A 15400-nucleotide genomic window follows, 5' to 3' on the forward strand; every position below is an offset into this window, starting at 1 on the left:
GAAATATTCTCCAGAATAGGCCATTTATTAAGCAATAAAACAAGTCTCAATAAATTTTAGAGCATTGGAATCATACAAAGAATATTGTCCAAATCACAAATAGGTTTTATTAACTTTTCAAATCATAATGAAATTTGAGAAATTCACAAACTCCTAAAATTAACTAAAAACATATTACCAAATAATAAATGGGTTAAAGAATAAATCCCAAGAGATGAAAACAAATGAAAGCACAATACACAATAGTCATATTGTGGAACCAACCTAGATGCCCTTCAATAGATGAATGGATAAAGAAACTGTGGTTTATATACACAATGGAATATTACTCAGCCATAAAAAATGATAAAATTATGGCATTTGTAGGCAAATAGATAAAATTGGAGAATATCATGCTAAGTGAGATAAGCCAATCTCAGAAAACCGAAGGATGAATGATCTCACTGATAAGCGGATGATGATACATAATAGGGGGTCGAAGGGAGGCAAGAATGGAGGAAAGAGGGACTGTATAGAGGGAAAAGAGGGGTAGGAGGGGTGGAAGGAAGGGAAAAATAACAGAATGAATTGAACACCATTACCCTATGTAAATGTATGATTACACAAATGGCATGCCTCTACTTCATGTACAGAGAAACGAGATGTATCTCATTGTTTGCAATAAAAAAATTGAAATAGGTCAAAATAGATTGAAAGATATCTCATATGCACTTATTTGAAGACGTGATACTACTAAAATGACATACAATCAAAAGTATCTGCAAATTTTATAAAATCTCTATAAATACTTTATTTGCAGCAGTTGAGAAGCTGATCATAAAATTTATATGAATACACAAGGGGTACAGATTTGCCAAAACAATATTAAAAGTAACATATTTGAATGGCTCACACTTGCCAATTATAAAACATTACAATGCTATAGTAAACAAGCTATAGTGGTACTGATGTAATAATAATAATGCAGATCACTGGAACACAGTAGATGGCCCAGAAATAAAACATCAGTTAGTTTTCCAAAAGTGTTCAAACAAATTCCATGGCAAAAATCTTAGTCTTTTCAATAAATAGTGCTGGACAACCAGCTATTCACATGGAAAAGAAAAATGTTGGATGCTACCTTCCAGCATAAAAGTTAATTTCACTATATCATATATCAATATCTTAGAGCTAAAACTATAAAACTCTTAGAAGAAAACAGGAGTAAATATTTGTGACCTCAGGTTTGGCTCTGCTTTTTTATGTATGCAACTAAAATATAAAAAAAAAAATTGTATATTTTAAAAATAAAACATCCTTGCTTTAATGAACACCATAAGTAAGTGAAAAGCAGCAAATAGATTCTGAGAGAGTATTTGCAAATCATATCTCTGACAAGAAACTTGTATTGAGAATATATAAATTCTCTTCTAACTTAAATATAGTGAAGAATAATTCAATTAATCCAGGGAGAAAGAATGTGAATAGACACCTCATAACAAAGGTAAGTGGTCAATAAACACATGAAAAGATGTTCAACATATCAGGTAGTCATTAAGGAAATTCAAATAAACACCACAATGAGATACTACTTTAGGATCTACAGGATGGTCTTACTCAAACAAAGTTTTAAAACATATGTTCATTTCTGGTAGGAATATAAAATGGAGCTGCCACTTTGCAAAACAATTTGAAAATTTCTCAAGTATTAAACATACATTTACTATATTACCCAACAATTTCTCTCCTAAGTTTGTACACAAAAGAATGGAAAACCTATTTCCACACAAATTCCTCTATATTCGTGGCACCATGCACATGCATTTTGTTGAAAATCAATTGAACATAAAATGTAAGAATGTATTGTTAGACTTTCAATTGACTTAAATGAACATGTTTATGCTATGGCCCCATATTTTATTTACGGTTCTAATTTGTAGTAAGTATTGAAATAAGAAAATTTGAATTATCTGCCATTGTTCATCATTATCAAGATTTTTTTTTTCTATTCAGTTACAGCAGGAGCCAGGTGGTGGTTGTATATGCATGTAATCCCAGTGTCTAGGGAGGCTGAGGCAGGAGGATCTTGAGTTCAAATCCAGCTTCAGCAAAAGTGAGGCACTAAGCAACTCAGTGAGATCCTATCTCTAAAGAAAATACAAAATAGGGCTGGAGTGGTGGCTCAGTGGTTGAGTGCCCCTGAGTTCAATACCCAGTACTGAAAAAAATAAACAGTTATAATAGGAAAAATATACAGAAAATGTGCAAATATGTGTACTATTCATCTACTGATGAGTGAATAATAAAATGTGGTATTCACATACAATGGATTACCATGCAACAATAAAAAGAAGCAAATTACTGATATGTTCTGCAATGTAGGAGAACTTAGAAAACTTTGGGCTAAATGAAAGAAGCCCATTCATAATAATGAATTCATAATAATTAAATGATTATTTCATATTCAATGTGTAGATTAGCAAATTCCATTGAGACAGCATGCAGATTAATGTTTTCTGTCCTTGTGTGGATATGTGGGGGTAGCTTGTGTTGAGTCATGACTAATGGTTATAGGAATCTTTTTGGACTATTGAAAACATTAAAAATGAGACAATAGTAGTTGTCACACAACTATGAATATATTAAATCAACTGATTTTATGCCTCAAAAGAATGATGTGATGGTTTTTGAATTAAAATTCAATGAAAACATTTTTAAAAGAATCCAAAAAGAAAGCACATTCCAAGAAAGTATAAATCAACAAGTAATAATCCTTTCTTTTGCTATGTCAATAGTTACATTTCCTAGGGTTGGGATCCCCCAAATAAACATAATGCTGACTCTTGCATCGCATTGATGAGGGTGGAAGAAACTTGAGTTCCTAGTTTTGGTCTGTGCTTCCAATAGAATTAAACAATCAGCTCACCTTCGTTAACTACTTTAACTGTCATCACTTTGAATTGATCTGGTTCTGATCACAGCAGTGAATCCCAAGAATGTTTTGATGTACATTAAAAGACATAATAATAACAATCTGATATCTTTAAGCAAGGAGAGAGGTGAAGGGGAAATTCTTGACCAGAAGCTGAAGAGGCAGGTACTTTAAATGGGGAACCAGTACAAGGAAGAATATGGAAATATAGCAAAGAAGGGCAGAAAAGAAAGAGAAATAAATGAGCAAACCAGTAAATTAAACAATTTCAGAAGAAATGCTATCAAGGAAAATTTTTAAAAAGTAATGCTACAATAAGTGACTTGTATTTTTCATGCTTCTTGGGGTTGGGTGAATGAGGACAGCCTTTCTTTTTTTATAAAGATCTTGATCCATTTTATTGTTATCTATACTGAGAAATTCTCTAGGGTCCATTTACATAAACATCAAAATCTTCTTCCACAATAGACATGAATATCGGAATATCATTTTCCAAAACAATCTGAAGAGTCATTCTAGTTTCATATGAACAAATACTTGCCAGATTTACATATTGTTTGAATTCTGAGGATGTGTTTTTGTTGTTGCTGTTGTTCTTTGATTCATTGTACACAAATGGGGTACAACTATTGTTTCTCTGGTGTACATGAAGAGAGTCATACCATTTATGTAATCATACATGTACATAGAGTAATGAAGTTTGTCTCATTCTATTATCTTTTCTTCCCCCTGCCCCCTTCCCACCCTTCATTTCCTTCTACACAACCCATCCTTCTTTCATTCTTCCCTTACCTCCCTCCCCCCCATTATGTATCATCATCCACTTATCTGAGAAATCATTCAGCCTTTGGTTTTTTGGGATTGGCTTATTTCACTTAGCATGATATTCTCCAACTCCATCCATTTACCTACAAATGCCATAATTTTATTCTTCATTATGGCTGAGTAATATTCCATTGTGTATATATAGCACAGTTTCTTTATCCATTCATCTATTGAAGGGCATCTAGGTTGGTTCCACAATCTAGCTGTTGTAAATTGAGCAGCTATGAACATTGATGTGACTGCATCACTGTAGTATGCTGATTTTAAGTTCTTTGGGTATAGGCTAAGGAGTGGGATAGCTGAGTCAAATGGTGGTTGTATTCCAAGGTTCCTAAGGAATCTCCATACTGCTTTCCAGAGTGGCTGCACAAAATGTGCAACCCCAATAGCAATGTATGAGTGTACCTTATTCCCCACATCCTTGTCAACACCTATTGTTGTTTTTTTTTGTTTTGTTTTGTTTTTTGATAATAGACATTGTATTTGGAGTGAGATGAAATCTTAGGGTAGTTTTGATTTGCATTTCTCTTATCACTAGAGATGTTGAACATTTTTTCATATATCTGTTGATTGCTTATAAATCTTCTTCTGTGAAGTGTCTGCTCATTTCCTTAGCCCATTTGTTAATTGAGTTATTTGTATTTGTATTCTGGGTGTAAAGTTTTCTCAGTTCTTTATAGATTCTATAGTTTAGTGCTCTATCTGAAGTGTGTGTGGCAAAGATATTCTCCCACACTGTAGGCTCTCTCTTCACATTTTTGATTCTTTCCTTTACTGAGAAAAAGCTTTTTGGTTCAAATCTATCCCAATTATTGTTTTCTGCTTTTAATTCTTATACTTAAAGAGTCGTGTTAAGAAAGTCTGGTCCTAAGCCAACATGATGGAGATTTGGACCTACTTTTTCATCTATTAGATGCAGGGTCTCTGGTCTAATTTCTAGGTCCTTGATCCATTTTGAGTTTTGTTTTTGCAGGCTGAGAGAGAGGGGTTTAGTTTCATTTTGCTACATATGGATTTCCAGTTTTCCCAGCACCATTTGTTGAACAGGCTATCTTTTCTCCATTGTATGTTTTTGGCACCTTTGTCTAGTATGAGATAACTGTATTTATGTGGGTTTGTCTCTGTGTCCTCTATTCTGTACCATTGGCCTCCCTGCTTATTTTGGTGCCAATACCTGCCATTTTGTTACTCTTGCTCTGTAGTATAGTTGAAAATCTGGTATTGTGATACCTCCTGCTTCACTCTTCCTGCTGAGGAATGCTTTAGCTCTTCTGGGTTTCTTATTCTTCCAGATGAGTTTCATGATTGCTTGCTCTATTTATGTGAAGTATGTCATTGCGATTTTAATTGGAATTGCATTGAATTTGTATAGTGCCTTTGGTAGTAAGACCATTTTGAAAATATTAATTCTGCCTATCTAAGAACATGGGAGATCTTTCCATCTTCTAATATTTTCTTTAAATTTTTCCTTAGTGTTTTGTAGTTCTCATTGTAGAGGTCTTTCACCTGTTTTGTTAGATTGATTCCCAAGTATTTTATTTTTTTGAGGCTATTGTGAATGGGTTCGTTTTCCTATTTTCTCTTTCAGAGGATTCATCACTTATGAAAAAAGTGCTTGAGATTTATGAGTGTTGATTTTATATCCTGTATTTACTGAATTCATTTATTAGTTATAGAAGTTTTCTAGTGGAGTTTTTTGGATCCTCTAAATATATAATCATGTCATTGGCAAATAGTGACAGCTTGAGTTCTTCTTTTCCTATTTGTATCCCTTTAATTTCTTTTGTCTAATTGCTCTGTCTAGTGTTTCAAGGATGATGTTGAATAGAAGCACTAAAAAAGGGTATTCCTGTCTTGTTCCAGTTTTTAGGGGAAATGCTTTCAGTTTTCCTCCATTTAGAAAGATGTTGGTCATGGGTTTAGCACAGATAACCTTAACAATGTTTAATTATGTTCCTACTATGCATGGTTTTTCTAGTGTTTTGAGCATAAAGGGGTGCTATATTTTATCAAATGCTTTTTCTGCATCTATTGAAATAATCATGTGATTCTTAACTTTAAGTCTGTTGATATGGTGAATTACATTTACTGATTTCCAGATGTTGAACCAACCTTGCATCCCTGGGAATAAACCCACTTGATCATGGTGCACTATATTTTTAATTTTTTTTATGTTATTTGCCAGAATTTGTTATGGATTTTTGCATCTATGTTCATTAAGGATTTTGGTCTGAAGTTTTCTTTCTTCCATGTGTCTTTGTCTGGTTTTGGTGTCAGGGTGATATTAGCGTCATAGAATGAGTTTGGAAGGGTTCCTGCCTCTTCTAATTCATGGAATACTTTGAGGAGTATTGGAATGAGCTCTTCTTTGAAGGTCTTGTAGAACTAGGCTGAGAATCTATCTGGTCCTTGCCTTTTCTTGGTTGGTAGGATTTTGATGACTTCTATTTCTTTGCTTGAAATTGATCTATTTAAATTGTGTATGTCCTTCAGATTCAGTTTGGGTGGATCATGTCTTTAGAAATCTGTGGATATCTCTGAGATTTTCTATTTTGTTGGGGAATAGATTTTCAAAGTAGCTTCTCGTTATGTTTTGTATTCAAACAGTGTCTGTCATGAGATCATGAATTTTAGTAATTTGTGTTTTCTAATTATCTTAGTGTGACTAAGGTTTTTTCAATTTTGTTTATTTTTTCAAAGAACCAACTTTTTGTTTTGTCAGTTTTCTGAATTATTTATTTTGTTTCACTTTCATTGATTTCAGCTGTGATTTTAATTATTTCCTGTCTTCTACTAGTTTTGGTGTTGTTCTATTCTTCTTTTTCTAGCATTTTGAGCTGTAATGTTAGGTCATTTATTTGTTGACTTTTTCTTCTTTTGTTGAACATGCTCCATGCAATGAATTTTCCTCTTGGTACTCCTTTCATACTGTCCAATCAACATAATTTTGATATTCTGTATTGTTTTTATCATTTACCACTAAGAATTTTTTTTATCTCCCCACTATGTCTTCTGTTATCCATGAATCATTCAATAGTGTATTATTTAGTCTCCAGGTTTTGGAGTAGTTTCTGTTTTTTATTTTATCATTGATTTTTAATTTCATCCCATTATGTTCTGATAGAATACAAGTTGGTATCTGTATTTTTCTGCATTTGCTAAGATTAGATTTGTGGAATAACACACGGTCTATTTTAGAGAATGATCCATGTGCTGCTGAGAAGAACATATATTTGCTGGTTGATGGATGGAATATTCTGTTCTTGCATTGAGATTTGGAAGCCAGAAATCAATTTATTCTATTTCATGAATAATTTTCTGATTTGAGGTTAGACATGCATTTGAATTTTTATGATCATTTATTTTAAATGATGGTGCTTCACATGCCCTTTATATTGTACTACAAATTTGGAACAGATCACTCTTAGAACACATTTAAAGTATGATAAATACAGTTACAATGCATATCCACTTTATATTATTTTGGTGGATGAGGGGAAGACCATTTGGTGGGACTGAATGTATGTGGACCTTGTTATGATTTGGATATAAGGTATCCCTCCAAACTTCTGTTTTAATGCAAGAGTATTTAGAGGAAAAATGACAGGATTATGAGAGCTGCAACCTAATCAGTTCATCATAGTTTAAATTGACTGACTGATAACTGTAGGCAGGTGTGGTGAGTTTAGAGGACATGGTTCACAGGGGAAAGCCCTAGAAGAGCATATTTCTTGGTGGCCCCTTACCCTTTCTCTCTCTCTTTCTTGGCCATCATGATTTTGGAACAGTGACCATTCACCATGTCCTTCTGCCATGATGTTCTGCCTTGCCTTGGGCCCAGAGTAATGGAGTTGGCCTACCATGGATTAAACCCCTGAAACCATGAGTCAAAATAAAATTTTCCTTTTCAAAGTTGTGCTTCTCTGGAATTTTTGTCATGGAGACACAAATTAACTAACACAGACCTGAAACAAATCTATGTGAGAGGGTCAAATATTAGGGACACCTGAGTTTAACACTTGATTCAACACAGCCCACTAATAAATGCCAAAATTGTGCTGGAATTGGCTTGTGCCAGCTCCCAAGCAAGTGATAGAGTAGTAATTATTACCAGGGCAAAATGTGTTTGCACCCTGATGTCTTTGATCTCAAACTTTCACCTAAATGTATCACACCAGAGATTACCAATAACTGTGACTATATTTCTCTATTAAATTCTGTCACTCTCCTTCTCTCTCCCTCACCCCTTGCTTTGCAGCCAACAGCCAACATCTACCATCATTCAAGTGATTAAATGCCCTTTGCCTTCAAATCTCTTCAATTCATTCCAACTGAACACAGATAGATCATCATAATCCTAGCTAAATTGTAGATTCATAAACTAAGTAAATGCTATCATTATTTTAAGACACTGTTTAGTGTAACTTTTATAGAGCTATAGTGACTACTATAAATCAGACTTGTGTATTCAACTGCCTTGCCAAGTGCAATTTTAATAGGTAAAAGTTGAAGTCACTCTTATCTTTCACGAACAAACTGTTTAACCAGAAATATTTATTAACTACCTTTATTCAACAAATGACAATTTTTTTTCTTTCTTTTTCTCAATCCATAAACCATAGTCAGCTTTGATTTCTCTCTGTGTCATAGGAGCTACCCAGTATGTCATTGTTGGCTCTACTTTCATACTTTATTCCAATTTTCCCCATATTCACCACTTCTACCTGGTCCAATTCACATGTTTTTTTTTTTGTTTTGTTTTGTTTGTTTTTTTTTACTATCTGGATTATTCCAATAGTCTCCTATATCTCTTTATTATCTGTTGTTTTTGGATATATATGACTGTAGGATGTATTTTGACATATTATAATACATGGGGTGAAACCTATTATAATTTTGATACTCCTTATTTCTCAACCTTTCACACCATGAACTCTATACAACATCCAGAGGAATCATATAAAATATGTCTAATTTTTGTCAGTTTTCTGCTCACTCTGAGTATATATTAAGGTTTTTAAATTGGCTCCCAGTTTCCTCTCTATCCTCATGACCTCATACTCTTCTTCTTGCTCAAACAACAGTTATACTGGCTACTTTTTACTCCATGATCATACCAGGGGCATTTTATGCTTTTGCTGGTACTTTTGCCTGGAATATTATTTCATTAGTTACCACATGGCTCAGTTCCTCACTTCCTTCTGCACAAATATCATCTCTTTAGAGAAGTTTCCTTGAACACTTTATTCCCTAACCTAATTAATATTCTTTATTATATATCTGTCTTTTTATATCTGACATTGTTACAAATTATGCATTTGTTTATTGTCTCTTAATACCTACCAAAATGTAAGGTCCATGATGGGAAGCACTTTGTCTCTTTTGATTATTGATATATCCCAGCACATAGAAGAGTGCTTGGTATAAAGTAGGTGGTTAATAAATATTTGTTTAATATATGTCTTAGGAGGTTTCTAAAACTTATGTGGTGGTCTTAAAAAGCAAACAATAAACTCTATTGGGTACTTTACTAAAGTGAGGAGAAGGATACTACAAAATAACTCCAAGGATGGTTAGTTTTACCTTTTATTGTGCAAACTCTATGTACTAAGCCTTTATACTAGGTGATGGAGTCACTGAGAATAAATAGTTCATTATGATATTTTAAAATTGCTGCTTTCAAGTGTAATGAAATATTATTGGACTTTTGAAATAAATTTTAAAGAATGGAAACAAAAGAAAATAAAGAATAAAATTTGCCAATTCTCTCTGGAAAAAGTGGATTTAGGGAATCTTTATTATATGCAGACTTGAAAAATGAACAAATTTCTAGATAAAAGAAAGAGGTAGTATTAGAGGTACAAGAGGATGTTCAAAGGTAGAGGAGCAACATTAGCAAAAAAATTCATAGGTGAAATACATGGTCACATTCAATGTCTGAATAACACATGGATACAATTTGTGTAAAATGTAGGATTATATAAGAGTGTAAACTGAAAGGAAAAGGTAGAATGGACAATTTTAATTCATGATAGACTTTTTCTGCCATATTTGGGAATTATTATGTGGTAAATGGAAATGTGATAAGAGTTTTAAACATGACTCTTCCATTTTAAGATTTTTAATGAGGAAAGAAGCAACTGGAAAATTAGGTCATTTGATTCCCTGGGTTCTATACATGTGGAACAATGAATTCCATCAATTCTAAGCAGACTGTGGTCATACATAAGGGTGTAGTTTTTGTGAAAACAAAATATGTAATAGGTTTTATGGGATTAATGTGATAAGAAATTGCAAAATACTTGAATAAAAATAATTAAATGTCAAAATTATTTATTTTAGAAGGAGACTAAATGATGAGTAATACAAAAGATCATGAATCTTTTCATGAATACTGAAAACTCTAATTAAATAAAAATAGGGTACTATGTACTAATTAAAAAGGTGATTATGAGAGGAATAGTTTTATAGAGAATGTTAAATTAGCCAGGCATTTTGGTGCATGCCTGTAATTCCAGTGAATCAGGAGGCTGAGGCAGGAGGACCATGAGTTCACAGCCAACCTCAGCAACTAAGCAAGGCTCTAAAACACTTAGCAAGATGCTGTCTCTAAATAAAAATGCATAAAAAGGTTTGAGGATATGGTTCAGTGGTTAAGTAACCTGGATTAAATTCCCAGTACCCTGGTAGGAGAAAGAAAGAGAGAGAGAAGGAGAGTCAGAGAGAAAGAGAGAGAGAAAGAGAGAGAAAGAGAATGTTAAAATAAAAAGTAGAATATTATATTTACAATGGGAATTCAATTAGATAGGAAAAAATCCCCCAGTGATTCTTGCTTCCTGTTATTTTTTTTATTCCTTGTACAGTACCCTTTCACTTTAATTAGGTTGGACTTGTGCAAACAACAGAATTTGCAGAAATAACAGTATGTGATTTCTATAGCTGTCATAAAAAAACATTTCATGTTCTATTGCGATCTTTTCTATTACTCATCACACACTTGAAGACATTCTGGCATTGCTGTAAAGTGGCCTAGATCATGTGTGTTGTGGTTTGGATCTGGCATGTCTCCCAAGGGCTCATATGTTGAAGACTTGTTCCTCAAAACAACAATGTTCAGAGGTGGGACTCTTGGAAAATGATCACACCATGAGGGCTCTGATCTCATCAATGGATCAATTCATTCATCAGTTCATAGCTCTTGGCATTTTGGGGAAGTGGTGAAAACTCTATAAGAGTGAGGCCTAGTTAGAGGATGTGGGTCACTGTGGGAATGCCCTGAAAGGGTATGCCTTGTCCATGGCTCCATCCTTGCTTACTCTCTGCTTCATTGCTCTCAGGAGGTGAGTAGTTTCTTCTGTCATGCTCCTCTTGTGATATTTCTGCCTTGAAACCAGTCAACCATGAAATGAAACCTGTGAAACAGTGAGCCAAAATAAATCATTCCTCTTGTAAGTTGTTTTTCTAAAAAATTGTGTCCCAGTGATGGAGAGCTGACTAACAGTGAGGAAAATTGTGTTCCCCTGGCATCATGAAGCACATACTTCCCAGCCGTACTCATAAGCCTTGGAATCAGACCCTTCAATCATACTCAAGCTTTCAGATGATTGCATTAAATGTTAACATTTTGAATATGTGTTGAACAAAAATTTCCCTCTACCATCTTAGGCCCAAGAGTTTGAAGGTGGGAAGAAAATAGTGTGGGGATGCTATAATTTATGTGACAACATAGAGAAGAGCAAGATAAATTCTTAGTTCTCATGCATTTGGAAGCACTTTACAAAGAAGGATAGGCCCCTAAAAGAAGCAGAGATAAGATTTTATATATGAGCTTTAATGAAGGAGATGGGTTTATGGCTTTTAGGGCTTTAGTGGAAAAGTATGGAAGGTTCTATTTAGTTTACACTATCTTTTATCCCAATGCTAAAGGGCAGTCTCCTTGGATGGAAGTTCCCTTAGAAGATTTATAGTAGTTAAATTCTCAGAAAGCCTTGTTTAAATCATCAATCAAAAGGACATTTAGATAAACCTTTTTCTGCAACTGCTCTTTGTTCAAAATTTTAAGTTTAAAGTCGTCATACAGCACTCTGATGGGTTATTGGTAACTTCAACTACAAACTCATGGGACATTCTAAACCATTATCACTCAGTTAATTCACTTTTGAATACCTGATTCACAGAAAGTGTGTGAGATAAAATATTTACTCATATTTTAAACTATTGAATTATGATGCAATTTTATGCAGAAATTGGTAAGTGATTCAGATATGCATTTCATTTTCAAAAATTTCCATAATGTGATACTAATTTTATAATAAAATTACCTAATGAAAGAAAGTTACTTATTTGATTTTTGTAATGAAATATGATATGCCAAGCTCTCTGAAGTCTACCTTTGAAGAGAGTTAAACTGCAGAAATAGAGATGCAATGGAAAAGTTGAAAGCACTAAATTTCACTAGACTTTTCATTAACAAAAGACTTGTATGAAGCCAAACAGAAAAATTTCAGTCAGAAAATCAATACTCCAACCAACAGAATGTTTCATAAAAAGAGGGACAAGTTGAAACACTATGATGTCAAGATTTGTTTAATGTAGAATCCCAAAATATTAGTTTAAAAAGGAAAAGAATAAAGCATTAAACTCTGTTTACCTGAAATACCAAATTGCAGAACAGAATTTGGAAAGGTTTTTAAAGCTTAAAATAATTTTGTTCTTCTCCTCTTTAGTTTAGCAAAGAAATTGTTTAATCTTATTCTGACTATAAAAGCAGTAAGAGTTGAGAATATCCTCAGTGAAAACAATGACACCTAGAATCAACAAGAGGACTTTGGTAAACTGCTAAACTGTTATACAATCATATTCTAAAGTATAAATAACTTCTTTTAGAACCTTGCTTAACTGAATTTTTCTAGCTCTGAAAGTACTCCTAACAACCTAAAGCAGCCACTAATAGGATACTGAAGGGAACTTATATGATAATAACTTTAAAGTAGATGAGGGAAGTGACATAGAAAATGTATTTGATAATTTGAAATAGGAAAATAAGATGATTTGTATGACTTACTTGGTCTTGCATTTTTTAAAAGAAGAGCTAAACCCTTCACATTGATATTTTCTTTCCTTTTCATACAAACAAGATATAAAAGTACAACATTTTACAGTCAACTTGAATCTCATCAGCTATTCCTGGCAAATTGCAATACATGAAATGAATCAGGAATTCATTATAATTCCAGAGGAAAATTAGAACAAGGAACGTGGAAAAAGAAAAAAAAAAAAAAACCAAAATTCATTTTCTTTCTGTAATCTATTACTATAACTTAACAATACTTGACATTTATTGAACACTTGCTATGTTCCAGAAAATGGAATAAATGGTTCATTTATCTTATACATTCAACTATGTAACCCTGGATGAAAAAAAAAAACCTATAAATACGTTGCACTAATAATCCCATTTTATAGGTGATGAAACAGAAAGCTTGAATATTTTGCCTAAATTGATGCCAGAATTCTAATCCATTTGCATGTGACTTTGCCACATAAAAACTGTGTGAGATGAAAGGTTAAGCCTTTCATAAGATGGTGCATATTTTAAATTGCAAAGTCACCAAGTGTTATGTCAAAGGCATCTCCAGCTATTCTAGAGAGGAAGGCTTCTTAAATTTGTAACTCATTTTCTGATCTTGTAGATGGTTCTAGTAGAGAATTAAGAAAACCTTCCTTTTCTGTTTCGGAATTAACTTTTTTTGGCTTTCCATGTATTTTAATACAAAGACAAAACCCTCTCCTAGAATGAAGAACTTGAAGAGTTAAATACCGAGCATAGTAATATAAGTTTTCTAATGAACAAAAGGTGTCAAAAAGACACTTTAGAGAATAGATAGTCCTTTTAACAAATGCTGCTGTGAAAACAGGTTATCCATATATAGAAGATTGAAACTAGATCCCTGTATCTCACCCTACACAAAAGTCAAGTCAAAATGGATTAAAGTCCTATGAATAAGACCACATGATAGGCAACTACTTGAATTAAATATAGGGGAAACACTCTAATATATAGGCACAGGGAACAACTTCCTCAACAGGACTCTTATAGCACAGGCAATAATACCAAGAATCAATAAATGGGATGACATTGAATTAAAATGCTTCTGTTCAACAAAGGAAACAATTTGCAATGTGAACAATTAGCACCTATAGAATGTAAAAAAATATTTTCCTGTTGCACCTCAATGAAAGATTAATATCCAGAATATATAAAGATCTCAGCAATCTCAACATCAGAAAGTCAACCCATTGAACAATGGGTAAATGAACTAAACAGATATTTCCCAAAAGGAGTACAAATGGCCAACAATCTTACTAAAACTACTTAACATTTTTAGCCATCAGGGAAGTGCAAGCCAAAGCTGCCAAGAGTCCATCTGACTGCAATCAGAATGTAAACAATTAAGATCACATAAATAATAAATGCTGGCAAGGATCAAGGATCTGATGTAAAAAGGAACCCTTATGCACTGTTGTTAGTAGTATAGCCACTACAAAAATCAGATTCCTCAAAATCTAAAAATGGAACTACTATATGATCCAACTATACCACTTCTCAGTATTCATCAGAAGAATATGAAGTTAACATACAAAAGTGCTACCTATGTATCCACGTTTATTATAATGTTATTTACAATAGCCAATATATGTAATCAGCCTTGGTTATACATCAATAGATAAATGGAAAAAAAAATCATAGTATATACACAGTCAAGTTTTACTCAGCCATAAAGTAAGAGCAAAATTACAACATTTGCAGGGAAATTAATGGAACTGAAAAGCACCGTGTTAAGCAAAATAAGCAAGACTCAGAAAAAGAAGTACCATATGTTCTCTCTTATATGTGGAAACTAGATGGAAAAAAGAGGATCTCATGAAACTGAAAGGGAGACCATTAAGGAAGAGAAAGAAGACTAGGGAGGGGATGGGAGGCAGGGAGGTACTGGGGCGTTAAATTGATGAAATTATATTGCATGGCTGCATGAATATGCTATAAGGAAGACTACTATTCTGCATGACTAATATGTACCACTAAGAAATTTAAAATTAATGAAAATTAAGTCTACAGTAAGTTGAATGGCTTCTTTACAAAGTAATCAATTTTAATTGTCTACTGCATGGGGAAAATTTCCTTTTTTCCTGACATGCAGGCAAACAGGGAGGTTGTGTGGGGACTCTGGAGAGAGAACAGGTGCAAGGTAAATTCAGTATGTGAGCTTATAGTTGTCCCTTGCATATGGAAGCAAGTGGAGGGAGGCAAGACTAAAACAGTAGTCTCCTGGTAGGCACTAGTCAATAAATACTCAGGTAAAATATGATATTTAGTTTTGGTTATTTTCTAATCATTGCATTTCCCATTATGTTGTTCCCAGATCTCCATAAAGATAATACTTAGATAGCACTTACTATGTGCCAAGATTTTTTAATACTCACTTGGAATCAACCTATTAATTCTCAAGGCAGTTCATGAGATAAGTATTAGTATTATCCCTATTTTAAATTAAATTGAAGCACAGGAGTTCAGTAACTTCCCTGAAGTCACTCAGCAACTAAGTAGACAAGGCAGGATTAGAATCTACATTGTCTAGTGTCAGTATATATATGGTAAGCAAG

Source organism: Sciurus vulgaris, assembly GCF_902686455.1.
Source record: "Sciurus vulgaris genome assembly, chromosome: X".
NCBI classification, from domain to species: Eukaryota; Metazoa; Chordata; class Mammalia; order Rodentia; family Sciuridae; genus Sciurus; species Sciurus vulgaris.